This window comes from Rhyacophila brunnea, unplaced genomic scaffold (genome assembly GCF_057557595.1).
Source record: "Rhyacophila brunnea isolate RB1 unplaced genomic scaffold, BYU_Rbru_1.0 scaffold_136, whole genome shotgun sequence".
Lineage (NCBI taxonomy): Eukaryota > Metazoa > Arthropoda > Insecta > Trichoptera > Rhyacophilidae > Rhyacophila > Rhyacophila brunnea.
The window spans coordinates 41,443-56,266 of record NW_028232792.1 but is presented as its reverse complement, the minus strand read 5'-3'; the positions used below and the strand labels follow the sequence as shown (position 1 = coordinate 56,266).

General features: G+C 35.1%; 1 long non-coding RNA gene across 1 annotated transcript; it reads left to right on the top strand.

Moving 5' to 3' along the window:
* The first annotated feature begins 6,991 nt into the window (after positions 1–6,991).
* Positions 6,992–14,073, top strand: LOC147076002 (uncharacterized). Its single transcript, XR_015069907.1, has 3 exons — positions 6,992–7,222; positions 7,342–7,439; positions 12,168–14,073. It is a non-coding gene; the product is annotated as an uncharacterized LOC147076002 (long non-coding RNA).
* The last annotated feature ends 751 nt before the right edge of the window (positions 14,074–14,824 follow it).

Here is a 14,824-nt window from a genome sequence, read left to right as displayed (position 1 = left end):
CAAATGCATATGATCCGATGTCTACTCATAAGCAATGGAACAAGGAAGGAAATTGGGAAATTAATAAATTTAGCTAGTAGGTACCTACCTAATGGGAAATATCCATCAGTTTTTTCAAAAAAAATATCGTAATAAACTATGATTATCGTTTACGTATAGTTATAAAAAAATCCATCAGTTGGACTGGTCGGTCATCTCGTCGGTATCGACAAGCGAGAATGTCTTTCTCATTAACGCACTCTAGTGCATGCCAACTGAGGTGGTGGAAAGTGGCTCCTGGGATACTCAGCTCAAAATTGAAGGTCGCTTAACGTTCGTTATGCCATGGTAGACGCCTACATAACGAGTATAAAGACATAGAAAAGCAAGTGTGCGCTGGTTAAATCGTACCTACCGTCGCATATTTATTATTAAATTGGTCCACTACAGTCACATAAGACGTACACAATGGAACCGCCAAGACTTAAATCCCGCCAACCAGGGCTTGAAATGGACCGGAACGCACCGGAGCGCCGTTCCGGTTCGTAAAATCCCCAAAATTATCGCTCTATCTCGTGGACAGATTAATTTGACCGTCGGAGCTAGATTTGCTATACAATGTAAAAATCTAACACACGTATTTTTATAAAATACACATGCAATTAGATATCTATGTTAATATTTTCGTAAAATATCGGGCGCTCCGGTTCGGAAAATAATCCATTTCGAGCGCTGCCGCCAACATCGTACGGCATACATGTTTCAGAACCTCACCGGATTCGTCTCAGGCATACTGTATTAGGTATATCCTCAGAAGAATACACTGGTCTGCTTTTTAATTATTTATGAAATCATTGTATTTTTATGGAAACCTTCAAAGTACCTTACCACTGTGAAATTGGAGACTGATTTCGAGCGTGTTGTCTTAAAGAATGAGATTGTTCGAGAGAAAGTAGAGCAAAGCAATTATGAGAACACTCAACCTAGTTGCTCTTATTACGAAAGCAATCCAGAAAATCAGGTAATTATTTAACAATATAGGCTTAAAATAATCTACTAACATACAGATTTAACTTATCAACATACAGTTTTCCCTCTAAATTCTATCCTCCTTTTATATCAAGATTCATAGATATCTTTAAGATGTATAATTTTTTTATTAATATACTCTGACATACCTATGTCGTTTGACTATGTTAGTACAATATAATCCTCGTTCTTTTAGTTGATACCTGCAACTACTGCCGTGACCTATTTCGCTTGTCTCGGATTGCCAGAGAGGATCATAAAAGTACAAGAGCCATACGATGAAATACAAATTAAATATCAAGCCATTAAAAAAGAATTGGAGTTACTTATATGAAACAAATTCTAATATAGTCATTTGCACTGCTAAATGTTGGCATACACAATCTACCGTCACAGATCCCGAATTATTAGTAGCTGTTATAAGATTAGAGAAAAAAAATTGTGAGCAGTTTTTATTTTGATTTTTTTGCTTCGCTGTCTCTATCGAAGCTTCACAAAGCGTGTCTGATCGTATCTGATTTCAAGAATCTAAACAAAATTACTCATTCTGGTAAAAAAAACATTTAAATGCAATCAATGTGTCCACTACTACATTCGTTCTGCTCCTTTGAAACTACACAAAATGACTAATTCTGATGAAAAACCATTTAAATGTGATATATGCAATTACTCATGTATTAGATCAGATTAGATGAAATTACACAATATGACTCATTCTAGTGAAAATCCATTTAAATGTGACCAATGTAATTACTCATGTATTACATCTAGTAGGTAATATGGAAATTCACAAAATGGCTCATTCTGGTGGAAAGCTATTTAAATGTGACCAATGTGAGTACTCATTTATAAGATCTAATGATGTGAAAATACACAAAAAACTCATTCTGGTGAAAAACCTTTTATATGTGAGTGCGATTACTCTTGTATACAATCCGGTATGATGAAAATACACAAATTGATTAATTTTATTCTGCTGAAAAGCCATTAAAATGTGATCAAAGTTATTACTCGTGTATACAATCTAAGCAGCTGAAAAGACACAAAGCGTCGCATTCTGATGAGAAACTATTTAAATGAGATCGGTGTGATTTCTCATAATATGCGCGATCTATTTGGTGTAAATCACACAAATTGTACATTCTGCTAAAAAAAAACAAACAACTGTGAAAATACCTATTGGTATAACCCATCTATTTGACATCACAAAAATAAATCACATCTTATGTTGGCGTACATACAACTATTTATTTAGAATTTAGATGATCGTTTATTCTCAAATTAAGTAAAAGTTTGTGCATTTGAATCTGTTTATTTATTCGGTATAACATACTTAGGTATACTTTAATATTTGTTAAATTTTAATTTTAATTTAAAATTGGGGATGATAATTAACCAGTGTTGCAAGTAAGTGAATTTTTTCCCAATCGAGTGCCCGGTCAATAAAGTCGCATGTCGCTCGAAAATGTATTGGGAAGTAAAGAAAAATCACCGAAATCGACTGGAAATTAATCCAGCGGGTGTCAACTGTGAAATTATGATTTTAAACGATTCGAGAACGGATTATTTTTTTGAACCCATCGGACATGACAAATAAGGCATACAATCGCTCACCAAAACCCGGGAAAGCTGTAGGATAATAATATATAGAAGATTATGTTTATAATATTATTGCTATTGTTATGTTTTATTATGAATACATTAACTTTACTATAACATAAGGTATTATAACTAAAATAGATTAAATTGAAGAAATAATCGTGGGGTGTCTGCCAAAAGCTGGAATGTCTCGTATTCATGTTATGATGGAGTTATTATTGCAATATGTTCTGTAAAATCAGGCATAATGCTAATTTATTTGTGCGCCATGTGTATGTTATTCATATAGGATCATCTTGATTTTTTTTCTAGCATACATATTTCCATTTATATACATACACACAATCCGTTTCCGCACGAGATATATTCTTGGAAAAAACAAATACCTATTAGAATTAGAATAGCTTGTATAATTACATCACATTTGATTTATAAAGCCTCAAGCAAAGATAATGTCAAAATATTGATTTATTGATAAATGACTGGCCCAAACCTGGATACAATAATTATTGTCATAAATGTTCGGTGAAAAGTGAAAAGGAACTGCTTGAAAGTAGTAAATATCAAAATTGTTTCCAAATATAAAAACTTGATCTGATACAATTTTATTGTCCGTGTGTTTTTGTTTCCCTGCGATGATAGAAGGCACTGTTCATATTATTTAGAAGTCCTTGGTCTGGAACAGGCTTTATAGGTACCTAATATGCATTATTAACTTCATCAATAATATTTATTGTTAGTGATTGTACAATTTTCCACTTCCTGCCCAATCATGTTTTCCGGAGCTTGGTGACTCGTCACCATATTATTACCTATAACTTTATTAGAAACAAATCGAAGAAGTTTTCAATACTGGGGTTGAAATTTTGCTCAATGTATGACACTTATAGGTACTTAAAATTTAAATGTTTATAACCATTGTGTACGATTCAATTTAAAAACCAACTTTTCTGTTATGGTTAGGTAGGTAGGTACCTACTTATTTTATGTATGCGACGCCACCGCAAACTGACGCCCGATTGGACCCAATCAGTCCAATGACACGAAGATCGGGCCTTCTTAAACAATTAACAGGCCAATACAGTTACTAAGTAGGTATTCTTTATTAGTACCTAACAAAAGGGGATCCTTAATTATTAAATACAAATTTATCTTCATAATATAAAATTCATGTAGGTAATTATTATAATTTTATTTACCTATAAGTTAATTTAATTTTCCATGTTTTTTTTAGTTTGTCCTGCGACATCCGCATTGACTAACATTATAAGTCTTGGATCGGCAATTAATGCATCAGAAGTACAAGACCTAAAGGATGAAAATCAGATTGATGACCAAGATATTAAAAAAGAACTCGAGGAATATCAAACGATTCCTAATACAGACGACATCTTTCATATTTCAAAGCGTAGGTAGGTAATCTTATTCAAACAATCATAGATCCTGAATCATTGGTAGGTATCTAGCTTTTATAAAGTTTGAAAATATTGTGTGCTGTATTTGCTTCTAGCTTTTTGCATCATTCGACTTACTGAAACATCACAAAGATTCATGAAAAAGAAAGTTTTGAAATCACCCTTTCAGAAGTTAAAAGATTTACATGTGACAATAATTGTCACTATTAAACACTCATTATGCTAGTGTTTTAAAGAAATATTATGACTCATGCCGTTGAAAAACCTTTTAAATGAGAAGACTTCAATTACCTACTCGGGTGTATGAGCATCTCGTTTCAAATTACACAAAATGACACATTCTCGTGAAAGGCCATTTGAATGTAGCGAATGTGACTACTCATGTCAAAAATCTCGATATTAGAAATTGCACAAAATGACCCATTCAGGTGAAAAACCTTTCTATTGTGATGAATGTGAATTCTCTACTATAAATTCTGGTACTTACCATGAAATTACCTACTCTGGTGAAAGGCCATTCAAATGTGATTACTCAGGTGTACGCGCATTTACTTTAATATTACACAAAATTACATATTCTGGCGAAAAGCCATTTAAATGTACTTAGTACAATATGTAAATATTCGTGTAGAACATCGAGTATTTTGAAAATGCATACATTGATTCATTCTGAAATGCTATTAAAATGTGGTGAAAGTAAATTCATAACTACAGTTTCTGGTAACATGGAAAAAACATAATAATATTGAGTCACTCTGAAGAAAAGTCAATTAAATGTAATTACTCAGGTATACGTTCTTTTGAAATGAAAAGACATAAGATCACCCATTAATTGAAAAGCCATTCAAATGTATTGAGTGTAACTATTCGTGTACAAGATCTTATGACATGAAATCGCATAAAATGACTCATTCTGGTGAGAAGTGATAGGTAATATATGGCGTTACCAACGGCAGGCGAGTTCTGCACCTGAGAATGAGAGAATAATATTGTTCCCAGTTTCTAATATAGATTTCAGGTTAACACTACCAAGAATTAGGGTTACCATAATATTATGAAACTCAACCAGGACAGGAACGGGAGATAGGTCAATGAAACAAATTTAACCACTAAAAATTGTTTTAATATTAAAAGTATGTACAAAAGAAACTTATATTTATTTATTTGTTATACTAGTCGTACTTTTCGCTGGAATGAACGTTTTTCAGGTTTATAATTTTTTTAAATTTCCTTATAGAAAAGTTGCAAATAATGCCGAAGTGGCCAATTGAGTTCTCGAACTATGTAGATATGAACATAAGTATATATTATATTCACAACAAGAGCTTCAAATTCGATGGGCAGACTTAGCAGATTGAAGTAGGTATATTGTGCACAATATGTGCTCCACATCCAATGCCGACGAAATTAATACCAAGTTCTTGTTTGAGTCGGCTGGAAAAGTTATTTTGCCCTCTTCTATGTATGCCTCCAAAATTCATGTCACAATAACCACAAAATACAGCTATCTTTTTATCAATCTCATAACGACGCAATGGTGAAATTGTGTTTTCAGTCAATATTTCCGATGTCTCGCCGTGAACAGACTCAACATCCACTACCTACCTACTAACCTTATTTTACGTGCACACCTTCCAATAATAAAAACTATCTAACAACAACAAGCGCTAGTTTTACTTAGGTACCTACCTATTTTCTATTTGAAGTGTCGTTAGTAACACTTACAAAATATGTATTCATGACAATAGGTTGCCAATCATTTATATGCGGAATAACAGCCGGGACAGAATACCAAACCGGCCGGGACGCCGGGACCAATGTGTGAAACCGGGACAATTCCAGTCAAACCGGGACATTATGGTACCTACCTAAGCCTACCAAGAATGGAAAGGTTTGCATATTTTTTTCCAATTAGGTTAGAATGGCAGTAAGATGAGAAATGTTGAATGCATTAAGGCCGTCAAATACTGGCCAGGATAGGTACGAATATGAGACCGTGCTTCACGCCAGAAGAAAAAATATTGGTCAGCTACTTTGAGGTAAATTCATTGATGGTTGCTCGTGCAGTGCGGATTGCGTGATAAGAAACAAGCTTCGTTTGTCCTTCGCTCTGTTCACCGAGTGAGTTGCTTTTGTTTTCTCAATCTGCGGCAACTGACCGGTTGCCGCAACCGCTAATTTTTCTTCTTCTGCCCCGTGGTTGCCGGAGACCAGTTGACAATGCGGAAGGTGCTTTAGTATGTCAAGCAACTGTTTGAAAATTATTCACACAATATGGCGGCTGACCGATAAATAAGAAACTTGACATAATATAGGTACGAAAAATCGTCCAAAAATTGTAATATAAATTTGGATGAGGATTCTTTTCAGTCGGCCTCGAAGCAAAGCTTCAAACGAAGGGTCAAATTTTGTGAATAATTCCATCACCATTTTCTTTCGACCTGTTGAAAGTACCTACCTACGTCTCCGTCGAGAAATCTTTTGTTCGTATTTTAGCTCGAATATCGCACTCCACTCCACACCCCGCCTCCTTACTTATGCAGCATGTAAAGTTACCGCAAGATTCATTTCTATTGCAGTATTACCTATGTACCTATCTTAGAAAAATATGTAAGACGTAAGTAGGTATTCCACAGTGATGCCAACCGTACTATAATTATAGTACAATACTATAATTTTAATTCCGCGAAAAATGTAAAATACTATAATTTTACGTCAAATATACCAAAATACTATAATTTTAAAGGATTCAAGACGAAAAATGTTCCTGTACTATATATTTTTTAGAAATACTATAATTTTTACGCCTTTGTACTATAATCAGAAGATGGCAACACTGGTATTCCACTAACTATTCGACACTATTGACAGCTCGCACGTAGGTAACTAAAAGTTGAGTCTAGACACAAAAATATTTTAGTCTATGGTTAGGCTGCCGTGACCATAGACTGCCGAAGCACCAAAACTACGACTGACATAACGATTACATTTTGAAAACGTCACATTGAGCCCGGGTCCGATATTTTATTGTTTTTCACGAGTTTTTCAGTCTGCGATCATGCCGAAAGCCATAATAGTGATGTCCGAAAGATTATATTGAAGATCGAAATATTTTTTAAAAAGGAGAAAGAATGCAGAGCCCCAATGAGCCCCAATTATACCGTTTGATTATGTCTACAAACGCATTGCCGCCTCTACAGGTTAGTAACGCCATGCCATTTTTTCCCTTAATGTTATTAAAAAGTATGTTATTAATTATTTATACAACCCAAGTGATTATTATAAACCACAAAAAGTTTATAAATTTGTTCTTTTCTAGGTATTTCTGAATCAATGATATATAAAATTGTGAAAGAGGGTAATGGAGCCTTGGGAACGGGAACGAAGATTTCTACTCCCAAAAAAAAACAAAGAAAGGTAGGGGAAATTGTTTTTTTGATCTTTTAAATATTTCTGGAATGGAAAAATATAGCAAGCGTGTTCGTAAAATTGGAGCCAAAATCGAGAAAAAAAATAGGTAAGTACCTACTTAGATGAAACATTTATTATTAGCGTTGATAGTGACTGCGATGTTGCTGGGGTATGGACTGGCCATTTGTAGGCGTACAATAATTATTAAACCCTAAACCGGGACAGAAACGAGATATTATATAATAATATATTTATTATTAAAAGTATGTTCAAAATAAGAATGCAGAAGGTCTAATGTAGCAGAACATAAATTATTTTATTTATTTATTGTACGAGTGGTAGGTACTACTCGCTGGGATGAATTTTTTTCACATCCTCCCCCCCCCCCCCCCCCCCGTCTCATCACATCTACGCCACTACGGTCAATCATGATTAGGGAATCCGAGATCCGTGAATATGAGATTGCTGTTTCTGATAGTAAAGACTTAATGAATGGGTTAGCGAGATTTAAAATAGTAAAGCAAATCATGGTGTACTCATGGCCTTTCCGCTTCATAAATCTAATTAATCAGCCAAATGTGAAACTGCCGTAAAACGTATGAGATGATGGTAGAATTACTTTGTCAATAGTTCGAAACATTGTTTTTTTTCCAATCTTTCTCATTTTTATTAATTTATGTGAAAAAATAAAATGGATCGGCAACTTACACATGGCTATAAATCAAACTTCATTCAAACTCAGTTTATTTCTAATGTAGTTATTTGTTATTAAAAGTATTTTTTCTATTATATTTTCGTTTTTATTTTATTTTCCATAAAAATTGATAAAAAAATCAATCCCGGGATTCATAGGTATCGAAAATAGCTCGGGATCCCGGTATTGGAATCCCTAATCATGATGATTTATTATTGACAATCAATCATTCATACGTGGAAATGCCGGGACATAATGCCAAACCGGCCGGGACCCCGGGACCAATGTGTGAAACCGCACAATCCCGGTCAAACCGGGACGTATTGTAAGCCTACCCATTAGTCAAATAAAAGAAAGTGTGTCATACATATTATAGTACATTTTAGATTAATCATTATTTTGTATATTATAAATAAGTACTTTATTATTTAAATACTTGTTTATTTATTATTAATATCAATGTTTTTATTTTGTCCTTGCTCAAGATTATATAATTAAGTAGGTAGTGTGTTTCTTCAATTTTTAAACAAACGCTGTGTTGCTGCAGTAAACTACATACTTTTTTTTTTTTAAATATATATAGGTAGGTATGCATTAGTTTGTTTTTTTATAATGTAATGTTGGTTACAAGCAGTGGCGGCCGGTGATTTTTTGTACTGTATTTTTTGAGGGTGCGCTGGAAACTTACCTTATTGAAAAATGAAATCAATTCGGCGTTGTATTATCATATTATAAATAACCGACATCATTTCGCGTTTAGTCAACACACAGGATAGTGAAATATTAATTTTCCAGAAATGCGGTAGGTAGCAAATTTATTTTTATCTTTACTGATTTAAATTAGAATCCACATAAATCAAAATATCTTACCGACATTGTATTATATTTTTTCCCCATTTTGAATTTAGAAAATAATGAATTCTATTGTTTTTAGTTTTACAGGCATTTTACATACGAGATTGCTAAATATGATATTAAACATAGTTTGGGCGTGAACAGTAAGCTGCAGCGTCCATAATAACAAACCATAATTCAAATCTGCAATTGCTCTCTACTCAGACCAATATGATGTCATTTTATCCGTCAGCGCTCGATATTCTGGAACTTACGCATGGCGAAATCGATAAGCACGGTTTAAGTTGTTTATAATGGCTTTAGTTCAGACTAAGCTTTGGATTCATTTTAAGTAAATACATATATTGCCGGGGCGCAAATGATTTCAGTGAAGATGATGTATACAGTGCATAGTGCCTGTATTATCGCCTATCGGCAATATGGGCACATCGGTTTATGGTTTGCATTACAATAAGTGAGCAATAATATTAAAAACCTATGAATAAAACACATGATTTACGATGTTGAACGATATTTCATAGCAATGCAAGCAGTGCAGTGCACTTGTATGGTGTTAGACCAGCCGCCGCTGGTTACAAGCCTGTTTACTAAAGGCTAGGCGGGAACAGCGGCAATTTTCACAGGCGATTTCAGCAAAATTCATGAATCCGAGAATGATAACCGAACGTAACCTAAAAAATAATTCAGTACCTATATCGGCTATTTTCAAAATTTATTTGCCGCTGGTTTCCACTAAACAGGCAATAACCTAATTTTAAAAAAGGTACTCTATTCTGTAGAAAAATAGGTATCTACTCCAGAAGAATTTTGTAGCACAGTTTTACCGTTTAGCTTAGTTCTTACATTCTAATGGATTCAAGCTCTGTGCTATTCCATTTAAGTCGTTTTTTGCGACCCGGGTTTCGCCTTTCAGCAACTTCAGTCGCCGTGTACACTCACCAAAGGTCAGTGTGTGTTTACCTTTGGTGTGTGTACACGGCGCCTGAATATGCCGAAAGGCGAACCCTGGGTCGCAAAAAATGACTTAAATGGAATAGTACAGAGCTTGAATCCATTAGAATTTAAATGAAAATTCCATCAAGTACCTTAAGTCGATAGTATTAATAGTTCTTAAATGTTTACCAGTCATAACAATAATCATTTTATCACTATCAAGGGTCAACTCTAACGTTTTTTAAATATCTTGCAAGTACAAAGGTGTAACTAAATAATTGTACGACAATATATCATTAACCGTTGGAGCGTAGGTGTGCTACCGTTACAAATCACAAAAGTGTTCAAGACTTAGGTATTCTTATAGGTAAGTGTTATGTTCGGACGCGAATTCAATACAGGTGGTTGATGGTTTAAAATGTGCTACCTACCTGTATCGGACAATACCGAGGGGTATAATATTATTTGACTTGAAGTGTTTTTTGACTCGTATTGTGTACCAACATTTAGGAAACATTTGTGGGCGCTCATCGTGATCTCACCAAAGTGCAGAGTCTGTTTAAGTACATACATTTATGAACGTAGGTTTAATCATGCATTGTATAGTACCTTATTCAAATGTAGTCTCGTTTTTTAACACGCGTCGCCAGATAACTTACCTTTGGTTGCCATTGACACAATGTGACCCATCTATAACAGACGCACGCGCCAGTTTGTCGAATTTATTAAAAAGCACGTTCATCAGAATTTCAACGTTACAAAGTATCACAAAACAATCGCATTACACATTGTAAGCGAATTCCATTGGTAGCAAATAACGAAACAGCGTCTAGACACTTTGACCGCAGGCCAGTTCGTTCAAGAAGACAAAAAGAACGCTGACAGGGCGCCGCCGCGGGACATTTCTTTTGTGTTCAAGTAATATAAAAGGACGGGGTTTCTACCCACCATTACACACAGTCATTCAGATCTTCCCAGCGTAACCACGTCCGCCGTGCTGTCAATTTTCTCAGAACTCTATCTTTTTAATCTTTATTGTCAATTATAAACTTAAACTCAGTAATATTAAATACTAACGTGTCTGCAATCTTGTATCAATTTTCAATACAAGGGGATAATAAATACAGGGTTTGTTGTATTTCACACGCCAATCTGTTTTATCATTTGGAGTCATTCATCAACCTACCTACCTTGTTCACTCCTCACACCCTAACTATACATTTGCTACTGTAAGTGCCGTTTCACACGGGATACCTGTGTCCAGCCACCGGTGTGTCGAGATGCCGCATTTACATATAAATGAACACGACACTTGCGTGTCTCTGTCTGTATGCGCCCAATCATGTATGTGTAAATGCGGCATCTCGACACACCGGTGGCTGGACACAGGTATCCCGTGTGAAACGGCTCTTACACTGGCTGGCTAGACACGGCCAGGAAATGCTGGCCTTCAGTCGGCATTTTTGTAATGATATTTTGACGTCACAACTATTTTGTTCTGGTCTTTGAAGTCAATTCCTACACTGAAATGTGGACGTCTGCCTCACGACTAAGCTAAAAGAAACATGTAATGAGTCCCATAGTTCGGTCTGATTAGCTTACAGCTACTTGAGTTACCTAAACGATGTGTAGAATAGCCTCGCAGGTAGGCTTATCAATTTGACAAGAACCTTCGTGACACAGTTTTGCTACAAATACATAAAAAAATATATAAAACTTGAAACACATTAATTAGAAGCTAATATAAAAGGACAGTGTTGGTTTCATGATATGCCAATATTGCATCCAAACAGCTGTGCTGGCAACACGAATATTAATCAAGAGAATGTCGACGATCTCAGCTGCATTGAAGGGGTTAGGTTTTTGTAAATAATAACAGTTCAAATCTTTTGACTAGTGTTAAGGCAGTAGATAAAAAATTGCACCTATGTGACTATTATAATACATATTAAAATATGTCACACGCGGAAACTCGTGTATGTAAAGCCCACACATTGAAAAAGTAGCCACAACCATTGCGGAAGGTCTTGTTAGAACATGCATCGAATTACAATGGCAAACTGATTTATTTCCCATTTTTATTTGACAAATGTAACAGAATTTCCCTTTGTCTTTCTGAATAAATGTATCAATGTATGGCATTCCATGGATTCGCACTTCACAGCCTTCTAAGAGGCATGCCGTTTACATGAACAGTATGTTGTATCATTAGGTACCTAACTAATTAATGTCATGTTGTCTGTTTGTTGTAGGTTGTCGCAGCTCGCTCAGCATTGGCTAATCCTGAAAACCTGAAATCGACATGTAGTATGTCAGAAGATCAAAGAACTTCCGAAGACATTCACATTGACTAACGAGACATTAAAAAATAAGTCGAAGCGTACAATGATAGGTTTTCTAATACATCAGGCACTCTTAAAAATACTGATGTACAATTACTGTACCTAATTTTTTGTATACAACAAGTATGATATGTGCTTATTCTGAGGAAAACCCATTAAAGTGTGTTATTAGTAATTATTCGTGTATATAGTCCAGATGCTTGAAATTACACAAAACGACGCTTTCTAATTAACAGCCTTTGACATTTTGTTCAGTGCAATTACTCATGTATAACATCTAGTTCGTTAAGAATACACAAATCCAATCAGTCTGACAAAAAAACCTTTTTAATGTTATCATTATGATTACTGGTGGAAACAATCTAGACCAATCTTTCTCAAAGTGGGCGATAACGCCCCCTTGTGGGCGCTGGAGGCTTTCAGGGGGCAGTAGAATGCTCAAAGAAAATAAGGGGGCGTTAAAGAATCTAGAAGGGCGATGGCAGACAATCTCTATCTATAAAAATCCGACGGAATTTAGACACGATGCCACTTGAGATGCGATTTACTGGGTACTCGAATGCTTGAAGTCCCGCATAGACGGTTAAATTAGTCACTAAATAATGACGGATTATTTAGTCAGCTTTGCATTGCCAATGATGAAGATTTCAACCACTTGCTGCTTCACACATAAGTACGCTGGCTATCAAAAGGTACTTGTCTGACTCGATGAAAATGACGATGACTCGGGAAAACAAAGATACAGAATTATTGTACGGCAACCTCATCACATCAATAAATGACATTGCGTACTTGATAGACCTGTATAAATTGTTTAATGATGTGAATCTCCAGCTTCATGGCGACGACTTAAACTTTATTAAAATAAAAAATATCGTTGCTGCTTTCGTAGCCAAACTGCTACTGTACAAAAGGAATAGCGGCAGACATAAATTTAATAACTTCCGCAATTTATCTGCAGTGTCCTTCAATGGGTTTTATTTCCTCTCATTGAAACATTCTTTGATCTCAGAAACAGGATATGGGTCACACCCTATCTATCCTATCCATATAATAATGCATGTTAAAAAAATATATTTGCAATAACTGTTTTTAACACCCCGTTGCCGTGAAGATCTCGCAGTTTATTTAGGTTCTTAAATCATAGATATCCCATTTATTATTATGATAGAACAATCTACTTTTAGCTATTTGTAGATAAAATGCTTATGCATAAAAATAAAAATGTATAAGTAGTTGAATTGAATGTTTTCTATGTAAAATAATCAAATTTCGAAAGTCTGATCGATATTTTGTGTATGTAGAAAAATATACGTTAGAGAAACCCACACAATAGTTAACTCTATTACATCGTAAACCCTTTTCTGTTTGCTGATCCGATCATTTCGCCTTTTGTCCTTTCGCGGTATGCACAGCATGCACATCTACATACCACGCTGTGCTTCTTTAGTTTATGAAACTCTCTTTTGCTTGGCGTCCATGTTTCACACGCATATGTTATTACGGGAAGCACACACTGATTGAACACCGCGCTTTAGCCACAGTGAGAGATCATTTTTGAAGACATTATTCACGAGGCGAAAGGCACTCCAGCCGAGCTTTACTCTGCGAAAAATTTCATTAAATATGCATCGATCTATAGACATGGTTGCCCCAGTATTTTTTCACCTGTTCGAGTTGAGTGCCGTTGATGAGGATCTCTTTTTGCCCCGCAAAGCAGTTGAACATTCCATTATTGGTTCCCCAAATTATACACAGGGGTTTGAAGCTTTCTCTATCAGTGCTAGGAAATAAATGAACTCAATAAAATAAGTCTAAAAAATCATTTAATGAGTATAAATACATTACTTACATTTATTTTGTAATAAATAGAAATAATGTCATCTATAATAAAATTGATAAGTGCCTGTATTATTAATTAATTAAACTAAAATTATTCATTGATTTGACTTAATGATGGTGACAGCAACTATCTCCTTCGTTGGTAGGTATATAGTTTCGCATACATTTACTAAATTAATAACTATAGGCACTTACACCTTCCAGAGTGTCAGCCCTCTGCTGACGCCCCTCTTAGAGCACTATGCGAGCGTACAATGTACTCGTGGTCTTGTAATCAAGCCGCAATACTTAAATCTCATGGTTGGTTATTTATTCATAAAAATGATCGTAGTCATCGGATCTGTCGAAGTTCATCGCGTATGAAATCAGTCTGCCGTAAAGACTATAAAGAGTGAGCGAAAGGGTGAAACCATATTATGTGGTAAGAGAGAGGGAGACAGATAAGAAAAGCCATTTTGTTAGGTATAAGAAATTGTAACATTTGCAATGAATAATTTTTATAAAAAAATATGTATCTTTTGAGAGAGAGTTAGTGCGGGCATATTTAAATGAATAATCATTGGAACTAACTACCTAACAAAAGCGTCGCCACGCTGGCGAATAACGAGCTCCCTCGACGTCCTTATAAGATTAAATTCTAATGTTTTAAATTTTGTTTTATTCCATTTGTCATTTTTGCGACCCAGGTTTCGCCTTTCGGCATCTTCAGGATCTATGCGCACTCA